At 48.3% G+C, this 16593-nt stretch overlaps 1 protein-coding gene across 1 annotated transcript in view; it reads right to left on the bottom strand.

Moving 5' to 3' along the window:
- The window catches only part of SPATS2 (spermatogenesis associated serine rich 2), a 128594-nt gene extending 118856 nt beyond the window's left edge, over positions 1-9738 (bottom strand). The window contains exon 1 of the mRNA XM_069758363.1: positions 9625-9738. The gene's annotated coding sequence lies outside the window, so the exon portion shown is untranslated. The remainder of the gene's footprint in view (positions 1-9624) is intronic.
- Between the last annotated feature and the right edge of the window lie 6855 nt (positions 9739-16593).

The following is a 16593-nucleotide window of genomic DNA, read 5'->3' as shown; positions in this document are numbered from 1 at the left end:
TCGCCTTGACTACTGCAACCTCCTGCTCTGTGGCCTCCCCTCGAACAATCTCACACCCCTCCAATCTATTCTAAACTCTGCTGCCCGACTAATCCACCTGTCCCCCCGCTATTCCCCGGCCTCTCCCCTCTGTCAATCCCTTCACTGGCTCCCCATCACCCAGAGACTCCAGTACAAAACCCTAACCATGACATACAAGGCCATCCACAACCTGTCTCCTCCATACATCTGTGACCTCGTCTGCCGGTACTTACCTACACGCAACCTCCGATCCTCACAAGATCTCCTTCTCTACTCCCCTCTTATCTCCTCTTTCCACAATCGTATACAAGATTTCTCTCGCGTATCACCCCTACTCTGGAACTCTCTACCACAACATATCAGACTCTCACCTACCATCGAAACCTTCAAAAAGAACCTGAAAATCTACCTCTTCCGACAAGCCTACAACCTGCAGTAACCACCGATCGACCAAACCGCGGCATGACCAGCTCTATCCTCACCTACTGTATTCTCACCCAGCCCTTGTAGATTGTGAGCCTTCGCGGGCAGGGTCCTCTCTCCTCCTGTACCAGTTATGACTTGTATTGTTTAAGATTATTGTACTTGTTTTTATTATGTATACCCCTCCTTACATGTAAAGTGCCATAGAATAAATGGCGCAATAATAATAATAATGTTACCAAGAGTCAGAAGATGTACAACCAGCATCACACCAAACTCAAGATGAAGTCCTGGAGCCTTAAGATGTCCACAAACCTGCTTTGGCCAACGGCTTTCTCTCTATATATCCCATACACAAATGTTTCATGTGATCAAGTGCTCACTTGTTTTTAAAAGGTCACCTTTGCCAGACAAAATGATCGGGTGTTAAAAGTAAATATGCCAGATCCTTCTCCCCCTAGACATCACCTGTCCGTGCGCTGTCAGGAGGCAGCCATGCACAATAGATGGTGGGACGGTGCAGCTGACGGAACCAATTTTACAACTTTTGTTGCTAAGTGATTATTCCTAATTTCCCAAGGAACAAACTGCACATAGCAAAATCAGTAAAAAAAAAGATCCCAGAAAGGCCGTACTGTATAACGACACGTGGCGGGCTCAGACACCTGGCTTTCACAAGCCTTGAAAGTCCATATAGGGTCTATAGGGGTTTCTCTCTATTCCGCTGCTTTTCGAAAACCTCTGAAACCAAATTTCTATTTGCATTTGTTTCCTTAAATAGTCTGTGTGTACACGACTAATGGGTTTTCCCCATGATGGAAAATATTGACTTTACTAATATTTTTAATATCCAGGTTTTGAAATATGTTGGGAAACAACCAAATACTGAGCATAAAGGAGGATAGCAAGCAGAACTAGACTGTATGGAGTGGAGCCATTCCTACAAGGAAAAGTGGATTGATGTCTTAGCTATAGACAGGATTGTGTTAACCCCTTTACCCCCAAGGGTGGTTTGCACGTTAATGACCGGTCCAATTTTTACAATTCTGACCACTGTCCCTTTGTGAGGTTATAACTCTGGAACGCTTCAACGGATCCCAGTGATTCTGACATTGTTTTCTCGTGACATATTGTACTTCACGACAATGGTAAAAATTCTTTGATAGTACCTGCGTTTATTTGTGAAAAAAACGGAAATTTGGCGAAAATTATGAAAATTTCGCAATTTTCCAACTTTGAATTTTTATGCAATTAAATCACAGAGATATGTCACACAAAATACTTAATAAGTAACATTTCCCACATGTCTACTTTACATCAGCACAATTTTGGAACCAAAATTTTTTTTTGTTAGGGAGTTATAAGGGTTAAAAGTTGACCAGCAATTTCTCATTTCTACAACACCATTTTTTTTTAGGGACCACATCTCATTTGAAGTCATTTTGAGGGGTCTATATGATAGAAAATACCCAAGTGTGACACCATTCTAAAAACTACACCCCTCAAGGTGCTCAAAACCATATTCAAGAAGTTTATTAACCCTTCTGGTGCTTCACAGGAATTTTTTGAATGTTTAAATAAAAATGAACATTTAACTTTTTTTCACAAAAAATTTAATTCAGCTCCAATTTGTTTAATTTTACCAAGGGTAACAGGAGAAAATAGACCCCAAACATTGTTGTACAATTTGTCCTGAGCACGACAATACCCCACATGTGGGGGTTAACCACTGTTTGGGCGCATGGCAGAGCTCGGAAGCGAAGCAGCGCCATTTGACTTTTCAATGCAAAATTGACTGGAATTGAGATGGGACGCCATGTTTCGTTTGGAGAGCCCCTGATGTGCCTAAACATTGAAACCCCCCACAAGTGACAACATTTTGGAAAGTAGACCCCTTAAGGAACTTATCTAGATGTGTGGTGAGCACTTTGACCCACCAAGTGCTTCACAGAAGTTTATAATGTAGAACCGTAAAAATAAAAAAATCATACTTTTTCACAAAAATTAAATTTCCGCCCCCAATTTTTTATTTTCCCAAGGGTAAGAGAAGAAATTGGACCCCAAAAGTTGTTGTACAATTTGTCCTGAGTACGCTGATACCCCACATGTGGGGGTAAACCACTGTTTGGGTGGATGGGAGAGCTCGGAAGGGAAGGAGCACTGTTTGACTTTTCAATGCAAAATTGACAGGAATTGAGATGGGACGCCATGTCGCGTTTGGAGAGCCCCTGATGTGCCTAAACAGTGGAAACCCCCCAATTATAACTGAAACCCTAATCCAAACACACCCCTAACCCTAATCCCAACAGTAACCCTAACCACACCTCTAACCCTGACACACACCTAACCCTAATCCCAACCCTATTCCCAACTGTAAATGTAATCTAAACCCTAACCGTAACTTTAGCCCCAACCCTAGCCCTAACCATAGCCCTAACCCTAACTTTAGCCCCAACCCTAACTGTAGCCTTAACCCTAGCCCTAGCCCTAACCATAGCCCTAACCCTAGCCCTAACCCTAGCCCTAACGGAAAAATGGAAATAAATACTTTTTTTAATTTTTCCCTAACTAATGGGGTGATGAAGGGGGGTTTGATTTACTTTTATAGCGGGTTTTTTAGCGGATTTTTATGATTGGCAGCCGTCACACACTGAAAGACGCTTTTTATTGCAAAAAATATTTTTTGCGTTACCACATTTTGAGAGCTATAATTTTTCCATATTTTGGGTCACAGAGTCATGTGAGGTCTTGTTTTTTGCGGGACGAGTTGACGTTTTTATTGGTAACATTTTCGGGCACGTTACATTTTTTTATCGCTTTTTATTCCGATTTTTGCGAGGCAGAATGACCAAAAACCAGCTATTCATGAATTTCTTTTGGGGGGAGGCGTTTATACCGTTCCGCGTTTGGTAAAATTGATAAATCAGTTTTATTCTTCGGGTCAGTACGATTACAGCGACACCTCATTTATATCATTTTTTTTATGTTTTGGCGCTTTTATACGATAAAAACTATTTTATAGAAAAAATAATTATTTTTGCATCGCTTTATTCTCAGGACTTTTATTTTTTTGCTAATGTTGCTGTATGGCGGCTCGTTTTTTGCGGGACAAGATGACGCTTTCAGCGGTATCATGGTTATTTATATGTCTTTTTGATTGCGTGTTATTCCACTTTTTGTTCGGCGGTATGATAATAAAGCGTTGTTTTTTGCCTCGTTTTTTTTTTTTTCTTCTTACGGTGTTTACTGAAGGGGTTAACTAGTGGGCCAGTTTTATAGGTCGGGCCGTTACAGACGCGGCGATACTAAATATGTGTACTTTTATTGTTTTTTTTTTATTTAGATAAAGAAATGTATTTAGGGGAATAATTTTTTTTTTTTTTTTTTCATTATTTAGGAATATTTTTTTTATTTTTTTTTACACATTTTGAAAAATTTTTTTTTTACATTGTCCCAGGGGGGGACATCACAGATCAGTGATCTGACAATGTGCACAGCACTCTGTCAGATCACTGATCTGACATGCAGCGCTGCAGCCTTCACAGTGCCTGCTCTGAGCAGGCTCTGTGAAGCCACCTCCCTCCCTGCAGGACCCGGATCCGCGGCCATCTTGGATCCGGGGCTGGAGGAAGCAGGGAGGGAGGTGAGACCCTCGCAGCAACGCGATCACATCGCGTTGCTGCGGGGGGCTCAGGGAAGCCCGCAGGGAGCCCCCTCCCTGCGGGAAGCTTCCTTATACCGCCGGCACATCGCGATTATCTTTGATCGCGGTGTGCCAGGGGTTAATGTGCCGGGGGCGGTCCGTGACCGCTCCTGGCACATAGTGCCGGATGTCAGCTGCAATAAACAGCTGACACCTGGCCGCGATCGGCGGCGCTCCCCCCGTGAGCGCCGCCGATCGCGCTGGACGTACTATCCCGTCCATGGTCATGGGGGCCCACCCCACCTCGACGGGATAGTACGTCCCATGTCAGAAAGGGGTTAAGGTACCATCACACTGAACAACATTACAACAATAACGATCCGTGACGTTGCAGCGTCCTGGATAGCGATATCGTTGTGTTGATCAGGATCCTGCTGTGACATCGCTGGTCGGAGCTAAAAGGCCAGAACTTTATTTCGTCGCTGGACTCCCGTAGACATCGCTGAATCGGCGTGTGTGACGCCAATCCAGCAATGTCTTCACTTGTAACCAGGGTAAACATCGGGTTACTAAGCGCAGGGCCGCGCTTAGTAACCCGATGTTTACCCTGGTTACCATTGTAAATGTAAAAAAAAAAAAAAACACATACTCACATTCCGGTGCCTGTCACGTCCCCGGCGTCCGCTTCCCTGCACTCCTCCTGCATCCTGTATCAGCGCCGGCCGTAAAGCAGAGCACAGCGGTGACGTCACCGCTATGCTTTACGGCCGGCGCTTACACAGGATGCAGGAGGAGTGCAGGGAAGCGGACGCCGGGGACGTGACAGACACCGGAATGTGAGTATGTAGTGTTTTTTTTTTTTTTTTACATTTACAATGGTAACCAGGGTAAACATCGGGTTAGTAAGCGCGGCCCTGCGCTTAGTAACCCAATGTTTACCCTGGTTACCCGGGGACTTCGTACATCCCCAGCGTCCAACCCGCAGCGGCCAGATGTTACAGCATAGTGGATGGGATTTGAAGAAATCCCATCTTCACTATGCATGCAGGGACACCTCCAGCTTCCCTGTGGAGACGGACATGCGGCGCGTCTTTCGAGAACGCAGAATGTCAATTTATCTCCCGTTTAATGTATTGGGCGCGGTGATTCCGCACGGTTCAATGAATACATGCGGAATCACCTGCGTTCAAAAGCCGGCAGCACTTTGGACGAAGCTGACATGTGCTGCGTCCAAAGCGCTGCCATTTCCGGACCGTGGGAACATACCCTAACAAGAAACTAGCTAAAGAGGCAGCAGCAAACAGCACCACAAAGTTTAGTACACGTTCATTGTAGATGTAAAAAAGTCATGGGACCCAATTCATAATTTGCAATCTTTTTAAGTATTTCTTTCTTATTTTGTCTTAAGGAAAAAAATTGTGTTTGATTGATCTGTCAAATACATTTAGATAGGCAACGTTGAAAAAAAAAAGAAAACTTGTAAAATGGCATAAAACTTACAGAGACTGGAGCACAAATACTAAAGCCACTAATAAAAAGGTAATAACTCCCGAAAAGTAGAGAAATAGCTTTCTATTGAGTCCATAATCTGTTGTGTGCACTGGCTCTGTCAGGAACTGTGTGCTCCTGGCTCAAGAGAAGCATTTCTCAGAGGTCTTTTTAGAGCTTTGGTGCAGAATCCCAAGATCCGGACGCCTGGCAACGTGCAGACAATTATAGAGCTTAAAATATATATTCAAAAGATAAGTAAAAAATAAGTCAAATGTATGTACACACAGGGCATGGTACACCGGGCACACCAGTAGGGGGTCCGTGCCCACATACCAGGTATGTACACAGGGCATGGTACACTGGGCACACCAGGAGGGGGTCCGTGCCCACATACCAGGTATGTTCACAGTGCAGGGTACACCGGGCACACCAGCAGGGGCTGTGCCCACATACCAGGTATGTACACACAGTGCAGGGTACACCAGCAGGGGGTCAGTGCCCACATACCAGGTATGTACACAGTGCAGGGTACACCGGGCGCACCAGGGGGTCAGTACCCACATACCAGGCATGTACACACAGTGCAGGGTACACCGGGCACACCAGGGGGTCAGTGCCCACATACCAGGTATGTACACACAGTGCAGGGTACACCGGGCACACCAGGGGGTCAGTGCCCACATACCAGGTATGTACACACAGTGCAGGGTACACCGGGCACACCAGGGGGTCAGTGCCCACATACCAGGTATGTACACACAGTGCAGGGTACACTGGGCACACCAGCAGGGGGTCCATGCTCACATACCTGGTATGTACACACAGTGCATGGTACACCGTGCTCACATACCAGGTATGTACACAGTGCAGGGTACACCGGGCACACCAGCAGGGGGTCAGTGCTCACATATCTGGTATGTACACACAGTGTATGGTACACCGGGCACACCAGCAGGGGGTCAGTGCTCACATATCTGGTATGTACACACAGTGCATGGTACACCGGTCACACCAGCAGGGAGTCCGTGCACACATACCAGGTATGTACACACAGTGCATGGTACACCGGGCACACCAGCATGGGGTCAGTGCTCACATACCTGGTATGTACACACAGTGCATGGTACACCGGGCACACCAGCAGGGGGTCAGTGCTCACATATCTGGTATGTACACACAGTGTATGGTACACCGGGCACACCAGCAGGGGGTCAGTGCTCACATATCTGGTATGTACACACAGTGTATGGTACACTGGGCACACCAGCAGGGGGTCAGTGCTCACATATCTGGTATGTACACACAGTGCATGGTACACCGGGCACACCAGCAGGGAGTCCGTGCACACATACCAGGTATGTACACACAGTGCATGGTACACCGGACACACCAGCATGGGGTCAGTGCTCACATACCTGGTATGTACACACAGTGCATGGTACACCGGGCACACCAGCAGGGAGTCCGTGCACACATACCAGGTATGTACACACAGTGCATGGTACACCGGGCACACCAGCAGGGGGTCAGTGCCCACATACCAGGTATGTACACACAGTGCAGGGTACACCGGGCACACCAGCAGGGGGTCAGTGCCCACATACCAGGTATGTACACACAGTGCATGGTACACCGGGCACACCAGCAGGGGGTCAGTGCTCACATACCTGGTATGTACACACAGTGCAGGGTACACCGGGCACACCAGCAGGGGGTCAGTGCCCACATACCAGGTATGTACACACAGTGCAGGGTACACCGGGCACACCAGCAGGGGGTCAGTGCCCACATACCAGGTATGTACACACAGTGCATGGTACACCGGGCACACCAGCAGGGGGTCAGTGCTCACATACCTGGTATGTACACACAGTGCAGGGTACACCGGGCACACCAGCAGGGGGTCAGTGCTCACATACCTGGTATGTACACACAGTGCATGGTACACCGGGCACACCAGCAGGGGGTCAGTGCCCACATACCAGGTATGTACACACAGTGCAGGGTACACCGGGCACACCAGCAGGGGGTCAGTGCCCACATACCAGGTATGTACACACAGTGCAGGGTACACCGGGCACACCAGCAGGGGGTCAGTGCCCACATACCAGGTATGTACACACAGTGCATGGTACACCGGGCACACCAGCAGGGGGTCAGTGCTCACATACCTGGTATGTACACACAGTGCAGGGTACACCGGGCACACCAGCAGGGGGTCAGTGCTCACATACCTGGTATGTACACACAGTGCATGGTACACCGGGCACACCAGCAGGGGGTCAGTGCCCACATACCAGGTATGTACACACAGTGCAGGGTACACCGGGCACACCAGCAGGGGGTCAGTGCCCACATACCAGGTATGTACACACAGTGCAGGGTACACCGGGCACACCAGCAGGGGGTCAGTGCCCACATACCAGGTATGTACACACAGTGCATGGGTACACCGGGCACACCAGCAGGGGGTCAGTGCCCACATACCAGGTATGTACACACAGTGCATGGGTACACCGGGCACACCAGCAGGGGGTCAGTGCCCACATACCAGGTATGTACACACAGTGCAGGGTACACCGGGCACACCAGCAGGGGGTCAGTGCCCACATACCAGGTATGTACACACAGTGCATGGTACACCGGGCACACCAGCAGGGGGTCAGTGCTCACATACCTGGTATGTACACACAGTGCAGGGTACACCGGGCACACCAGCAGGGGGTCAGTGCTCACATACCTGGTATGTACACACAGTGCATGGTACACCGGGCACACCAGCAGGGGGTCAGTGCCCACATACCAGGTATGTACACACAGTGCAGGGTACACCGGGCACACCAGCAGGGGGTCAGTGCCCACATACCAGGTATGTACACACAGTGCAGGGTACACCGGGCACACCAGCAGGGGGTCAGTGCCCACATACCAGGTATGTACACACAGTGCATGGGTACACCGGGCACACCAGCAGGGGGTCAGTGCCCACATACCAGGTATGTACACACAGTGCATGGGTACACCGGGCACACCAGCAGGGGGTCAGTGCCCACATACCAGGTATGTACACACAGTGCAGGGTACACCGGGCACACCAGCAGGGGGTCAGTGCCCACATACCAGGTATGTACACACAGTGCAGGGTACACCGGGCACACCAGCAGGGGGTCAGTGCCCACATACCAGGTATGTACACACAGTGCATGGGTACACCGGGCACACCAGCAGGGGGTCAGTGCCCACATACCAGGTATGTACACACAGTGCATGGTACACTGGGCACACCAGCAGGGGGTCAGTGCCCACATACCAGGTATGTACACACAGTGCAGGGTACACCGGGCACACCAGCAGGGGGTCAGTGCCCACATACCAGGTATGTACACACAGTGCATGGGTACACCGGGCACACCAGCAGGGGGTCAGTGCCCACATACCAGGTATGTACACACAGTGCATGGTACACTGGGCACACCAGCAGGGGGTCAGTGCCCACATACCAGGTATGTACACACAGTGCAGGGTACACCGGGCACACCAGCAGGGGGTCAGTGCCCACATACCAGGTATGTACACACAGTGCAGGGTACACCGGGCACACCAGCAGGGGGTCAGTGCCCACATACCAGGTATGTACACACAGTGCAGGGTACACCGGGCACACCAGCAGGGGGTCAGTGCCCACATACCAGGTATGTACACCGGGCACACCAGCAGGGGGTCAGTGCCCACATAGCAGGCAGCCATACAGCGCAGTGATCAGCTGCCAGGTGATGTGGCCAGGGATGCTCCTATGACAACACTGCCACCCATAGGAGCCGGCTGCAGAGAAGCGTGCGCCCCTCCTGCCCCGCCCGGCCTGCTCCAGCTTCCTCACACGTCCGCCCGGTGTACGGTGTAGCCCCGGTCACACAGCAGCATGCGGCCCTGCCGCACCGCTCAGGCCACAGCTCAGCACACAACTGAAACCCCGTGATTACCAGTGAAGCAGTCAGCACTGGCTGAACAAGCCGCACGCCCGCACCGTCAGTTCTGTGCACACGTACCGTTTTCCGCCTGCCGGACGCTCCTGCACAAACCGAGACTCCGGTGCCGGGTCCTCTAGATCGGCCGAGCTGGAGGATTCTCTAACTAGGGAGAGCCATGGGCGGGGCTCGAGCACTGAGTGGGCGGAGAGTAGAAAACCAGCCAATGAGAGCGCCGCATTCCGATACGCGCAAGGGAGGCGTGGTCACCTGGCGAACAAAAAAATAATCGTAGTCCCACGGGCAAATTTGAGAGAAAAGATGGGATTGGACCGTGCGTCCGGAAATGTACGAAGATCTCCGAGCGGAGTCGGAGTGTGACGAAAATGACCGAGGAAGAGGGGTCATTTCCAGGGGAGATAGCTGGAGGAACTGGTAGACTCAATGAAAGGAGCAGGAGGTGGTCAGGTCGTCAGCAGCCAGTCACTGCCGTCCTGTCAGGCACAAAGGCCTGCAGAGTCATTTTCCCATTAGGTCCGCTTTTGTATGTATGGAGGTATGCACCACACTTGGCAACCCCCATCCTTGTAGGCAGACTAATATAATAATCATTTTATTTATATAGCGCCAACATATTCCGCAGCGCTTTACAAATTATAGAGGGGACTTGTACAGACAATAGACATTACAGCATAACAGAAATACAGTTCAAAACAGATACCAGGAGGAGTGAGGGCCCTGCTCGCAAGCTTACAAACTATGAGGAAAAGGGGAGAGGTGGATGGTAACAATTGCTTTCGTTGTTCGGACCAGCCATAGTGTAAGGCTCGGGTGTTCATGTAAAGCTGCATGAACCAGTTAACCCCTTAATGACCGCCGATATGCTTTTTAACAGCGGTAGTTAAAGGGAACCTGTCACCCCGAAAATCGCAGGTGAGGTAAGCCCACCAGCATCAGGGGCTTATCTGCAGCATTCTGTAATGCTGTAGATAAGCCCCCGATGTAACCTGAAAGAGGAGAAAAAGACGTTATATTATACTCACCCAGGGGCGGTCCCGCTGCTGGTCAGGTCGGATGGGCGTCTCTGGTCCGCTGCGGCGCCTCCCATCTTCATTACAAGACGTCCTCTTCTGATCTTCAGCCACGGCTCCGGCGCAGGCGTACTTTGCTCTCCCTGTTGAGGGCAGACAAAGTACTGCAGTGCGCAGGCGCCGGGCCTCTGACCTTTCCGGCGCCTGCGCACTGCAGTACTATCCTCTGCCCTCAAGAGGGTAGAGCAAAGTACGCCTGCGCCGGAGCCGTGGCTGAAGATCAGAAGAGGACGTCTTGTAATGAAGATGGGAGGCGCCGCAGTGGACCAGAGACGCCCATCCGACCTGACCAGCAGCGGGACCGCCCCTGGGTGAGTATAATATAACGTCTTTTTCTCCTCTTTCAGGTTACATCGGGGGCTTATCTACAGCATTACAGAATGCTGTAGATAAGCCCCTGATGCCGGTGGGCTTACCTCACCCGCGATTTTCGGGGTGACAGGTTCCCTTTAAGGGTACTTAAACCACAGCGCCATTAATTAACAGCGCTGTGGAAAAAGTGTATAGCGCCCCCCAGAGTCGAATTTTCTCTGGGGTCTCGGTTGCCAGGGGTAGCCGAGACCACAGAGAACATGATTCGCTTTGGTTTTTACCGACCCCTGGGTTGCGATCGCCGGTAATTAACCGTTCACCGGCGACCGCAAAAAATAAATGCGATGTGTCTGTCATTCTCTGTCCTCTGATGTAATCGCACATCAGAGGACAGAGAAATAGGGGGATCGGGGACCCTGTCATACTTACCGGTGTCCCTGGGTCCTCCTGCCGCCGGCTTCTTCCTCCGGTAAGAAAATGGCAGGCACATGCGCAGTGCGCCCTCCGTGATCTGCCAGCCGGCAGAGGAAGATTCTTCCTCTTGTTTCATTTTGGTCACTGTGATAGATCCTACCACAGTGATCAAAATAAAAAAAATAGTAAATAACCACCCCTCCCCCCCCATTATCACCCGCTTAGTTAGGAAAAAATAATAAAATAAAGAAAATGTATGTATTTCCATTTTCCAATTAGGGTTACAGTTGGGCTAAAGTTAGGGTTAGGGTTGGGGCTAAGGTTAGGGTTAGAGTTGGGATTAGGGTTAGGATTAGGGTTGACATTTGAGTTAGGATTGGCATTAGGATTAGGGTTAAGGTTAGGGTTAGGGTTGGGGAGTATTGGGATTAGGGTTAGGTTTGAGGTTAGGGTTGAGATTAGGATTAGGGGTGAGTTGGGCTTAGGGTTTTGATTAGGGTTATGGTTAGGGTTGTGATTAGGGTTATGGATCGGTTGGGATTAGGGGTAGGGGTGTGTTGGAGTTAGGGTTGGAGTTAGAATTATGGGTTTCCACTGTTTAGGTACAGTACAGACCAAAAGTTTGGACACACCTTCTTATTTAAAGATTTTTCTGTATTTTCACGACTATGAAAATTGTACATTCACGCTGAAGGCATCAAAACTATGAATTAACACATGTGGAGTTATATACTTAACAAAAAAGTATAAAACAACTGAAATTATGTCTTATATTCTAGGTGGCCATAGAGGACGAAACCCACTTCCTGCTACACTGCTCCAAATACTCAGCAGTGAGGGACACTCACTTCAGGAGACTCTCACATCTCTTCCCAGACTTCATCACCATGAAGGAGGAAGAGAAAACATATATCCTGCTGGGAGAAGAAGAGAGAGCAGTGGAGATAGCAGCGCGGTATGTGAGCGAATGTCATAGACTGCGAGAAAGAGAACTATGATGCCATGGACTATAGCCCCCACAATGGATCTGCCCCATCCACCTTCCCTATGCCATGGACTATAGCCCCTACCCTGGATCTGCCCCCATCCACCTCCCCTATGCCATGGACTATAGCCCCCACAATGGATCTGCCCCCATCTACCTTCCCTATGCCATGGACTATAGCCCCCACCCTGGATCTGCCCCCATCCACCTTCCCTATGCCATGGACTATAGCCCCCACCCTGGATCTGCCCCCATCCACCTTCCCTATGCCATGGACTATAGCCCCCACCCTGGATCTGCCCCCATCCACCTTCCCTATGCCATGGATTATAGCCCCTACCCTGGATCTGCCCCCATCCACCTTCCCTACAGCTCCTACCCAACATCCCCACAGTCCCTATCCCTATTGCCTTTATACACTTGCTTTGGCAAAACTGATGTGTATTTGGTCCTGCCAATAAAGCTTCTTTGAATCTTGAATCTTCTAGGTTCTTCAAAGTAGAAAAATAAGTCTAAGGAGGGCACCACACCATTACACAGGGATACACCTGTGGTCAGCACGATAAATACAATATAGAAAAGAGAAAGAAAGCAGCTGCTGACCAATACCAAGGATTATATGATGATGTTATGGGTACGCTTCTTTCGATAGTTTACACATCCCACTTACCATCATTATATTCTGGTGGGCCAGGATACCCTTTTATCATTCTGTTCTATTTTTTTGTGCTGGGTTTCCTGTTTTTGAAGCCCCCTTTATCAGTCCAGGCCTGCTCATTGAACCGCGGTATCTTTATCTTTATTTTCATTTGGCTGTTTGCATGTTTTTGCATTTCCGCATGTTCTCTATTTGTAATTTGAGTGTGTGCTGAGTTTTCATGCTTGCTTTATCATAGGAAGACTAACCAGCCACCTCCACTATGGTCTTTAATATGTGGTGACTATTTGTGTACACAACTTCATGCGTATATGTCATTTCCAAGCCTTTTTTGTATTTTGATACTTTATTACCAAAAGTGGGATGCCTTTTTTGGCTCCATTATGAGCCATTTGTGCTGTTATCATGTCATGTTTGTGACTTTTTAAATGTTTTTATGAGTGTGGTTTGTGTTTTGTACTCTAATATTAAATAAAGTATTCTTGTTTATCTAAGGTGATCCTTGGTATTGGTCATCAGCTGCTTTCTTTCTCTTTTCTATATTAGGTTCTTCAAAGTAGCCACCTTTTGCTTTGATAACTGCTTTACACACTCTAGGCATTCTCTTGATGAGTTTTAAGAGGTAGTCACCGGGAATGGTCTTCCAACAATCTTGAAGGAGTTCCCAGAGATGCTTAGCACTTGTTGGCCCTTTTGCCTTCACTCTGTGGTCCAGCTCACCCCAAACCATCTCGATTGGGTTCAGGTCTGGTGACTGTGGAGGCCAGGTCATCTGGCGTAGCTCCCCATCACTCTCCTTCTTGGTCAAATAGCCCTTACACAGCCTGGAGGTGTGTTTGGGGTCATTGTCCTGTTGAAAAATAAATGATGGTCCAACTAAACGCAAACCGGATGGAATAGCATGCCGCTGCAAGATGCTGTGGTAGCCATGCTGGTTCAGTATGCCTTCAGTTTTGAATAAATCCCCAATAGTGTCACCAGCAAAGCACTCCCACACCATCACACCTCCTCCTCCATGCTTCATGGTTGGAACCAGACATGTAGAGCCCATCAGTTCACCTTTTCTGCGTCGCGCAAATACACGGTGGTTGGAACCAAAGATCACAAATTTGGTCTCATCAGACCAAAGCACAGATTTCCACTGGTCTAATGTCCATTCCTTGTGTTCTTTTGCCAAAACAAGTCTCTTCTGCTTGTTGCCTGTCCTTAGCAGTGGTTTCCTAGCAGCTATTTTACCATGAAGGCCTGCTGCACAAAGTCTCCTCTTAACAGTTGTAGAGATGTGTCTGCTGCTAGAACTCTGTGTGGCATAGACCTGGTCTCTAATCTGAGCTGCTGTTAACCTGCGATTTCTGAGGCTGGTGACTCGGATAAACTTATCCTCAGAAGCAGAGGTGACTCTTGGTCTTCTTTTCCTTGGGCGGTCCTCATGTGAGCCAGTTTCTTTGTAGCACTTGATGGTTTTTGCAACTGCACTTGTGGACACTTTCAAAGTTTTCCCAATTTTTCAGACTGACTGACCTTCATTTCTTAAAGTAATGATGGCAACACTTTTTCTTTACATAGCTGCTTTTTTCTTACAATAATACAAATTCTAACAGTCTATTCAGTAGGTCTATCAGCTGTGTATCCACCAGACTTCTGCACAGCACAACTGATGGTCCCAAACCCATTTATAAGGCAAGAAATCCCACTTCTTAAACCTGACAGGGCACACCTGTGAAGTGAAAACCATTCCCGGTGACTAACTCTTGAAGCTCATCAAGAGAATGCCAAGAATGTGCAAAGCAGTCATCAAAGCAAAAGGCGGTTACTTTGAAGAACCTAGAATATAAGACATAATTTCAGTTGTTTCACAATTTTTTGTTAAGTATATAATTCCACATGTGTTAATTCATAGTTTTGATGCCTTCAGTGTGAATTTACAATTTTCATAGTCATGAAAATACAGAAAAATCTTTAAATGAGAAGGTGTGTCCAAACTTTTGGTCCGTACTGTACATCAGGGGGTCTCCAAATGCGACAGCCAATTTTGCGCTCAAAATGTCAAATGGTGCTCCCTCCCTTCTGAGCTCTGCCGTGCGCCCAAACAGTGGTTTACCCCCACATATGGGGCATCAGCGTGCGTGAAAGGACCACCCCTTCTTTCAGAATACCGACCGGTTCTAAGACCTCAGGAGAATCAGGCGAAAAACTCCTAGAGAGGGCATCAGCCTTAATATTCTTAGAACCCGGAAGGTACGAGACCACGAAATCAAAACGGGAAAAAAACAAGGACCATCGAGCCTGTCTAGGATTCAGCCGTTTGGCAGACTCGAGGAAAATCAAATTCTTATGATCGGTCAAGACCACAATACGGTGCTTAGCTCCCTCAAGCCAGTGTCGCCACTCCTCAAACGCCCACTTCATAGCCAACAACTCCCGATTGCCGATATCATAATTGCGTTCAGCAGGCAAAAACTTACGGGAAAAGAAGGCACACGGTTTCATTAAGGAACCAACAGGATCCCTCTGAGACAAAACGGCCCCTGCCCCAATCTCAGAAGCGTCAATCTCAACCTGAAACGGAAGAGAAACATCCGGTTGGCGCAACACCGGAGCAGAAGTAAATCGACGTTTAAGCTCCTGAAAGGCAGAGACAGCCGCAGAGGACCAATTCGCCACATCAGCGCCTTTCTTCGTCAAATCGGTCAAGGGTTTAACCACGCTGGAAAAATTAGCAATGAAACGGCGATAAAAATTTGCAAAACCCCAAAATTTCTGAAGGCTCTTCACGGATGTGGGCTGAATCCAATCATGAATGGCCTGAACCTGAACCGGATCCATCTCTATAGACAAGGGAGAAAAAATAAAGCCCAAAAAAAGAAACCTTCTGCACCCCAAAGAGACACTTAGACCCTTTCACAAACAAAGCATTGTCACGAAGGATTTGAAATACCATCCTGACCTGTTGCACATGAGACTCCCAATCATCGGAAAAAATCAAAATATCGTCCAAATATACAATCAAGAATTTATCAAGATAAGTCCGGAAGATATCATGCATGAAGGACTGAAAAACAGATGGAGCATTAGAGAGCCCGAATGGCATCACAAGGTATTCAAAATGGCCTTCGGGCGTGTCAAACGCAGTTTTCCATTCATCACCCTGCTTAATACGAACAAGATTATATGCCCCCGAAGGTCAATCTTCGTAAACCAACTAGCTCCCTTAATCCTAGCAAACAAATCGGTAAGCAAAGGTAAAGGGTATTGAAACTTGACCGTGATTTTATTCAAGAGGCGATAATCAATACAGGGTCTCAAGGAACCATCTTTTTTAGCAACAAAAAAGAGCCCCGCTCCCAACGGTGAAGAAGATGGTCGAATATGCCCTTTCTCCAAAGACTCCTTAATATAGTTCCGCATGGCGGTATGTTCAGGCACTAACAGGTTGAAAAGTCGACCCTTAGGAAACTTACAGCCTGGAATTAAGTCAATAGCACCATCGCAGTCCCTGTGCGGTGGAAGGAAACTGGACTTGGGCTCATCGAATACATCCTGAAAATCAGACAAAAACTCTGGAATTTCAGAAGAGGAAGAAGAGGAGA

This window comes from Ranitomeya imitator, chromosome 3, assembly GCF_032444005.1.
Source record: "Ranitomeya imitator isolate aRanImi1 chromosome 3, aRanImi1.pri, whole genome shotgun sequence".
NCBI lineage: Eukaryota > Metazoa > Chordata > Amphibia > Anura > Dendrobatidae > Ranitomeya > Ranitomeya imitator.
The sequence above is the reverse complement of the archived record's forward strand: the minus strand, read 5'-3'. Positions and strand labels throughout refer to the sequence as shown.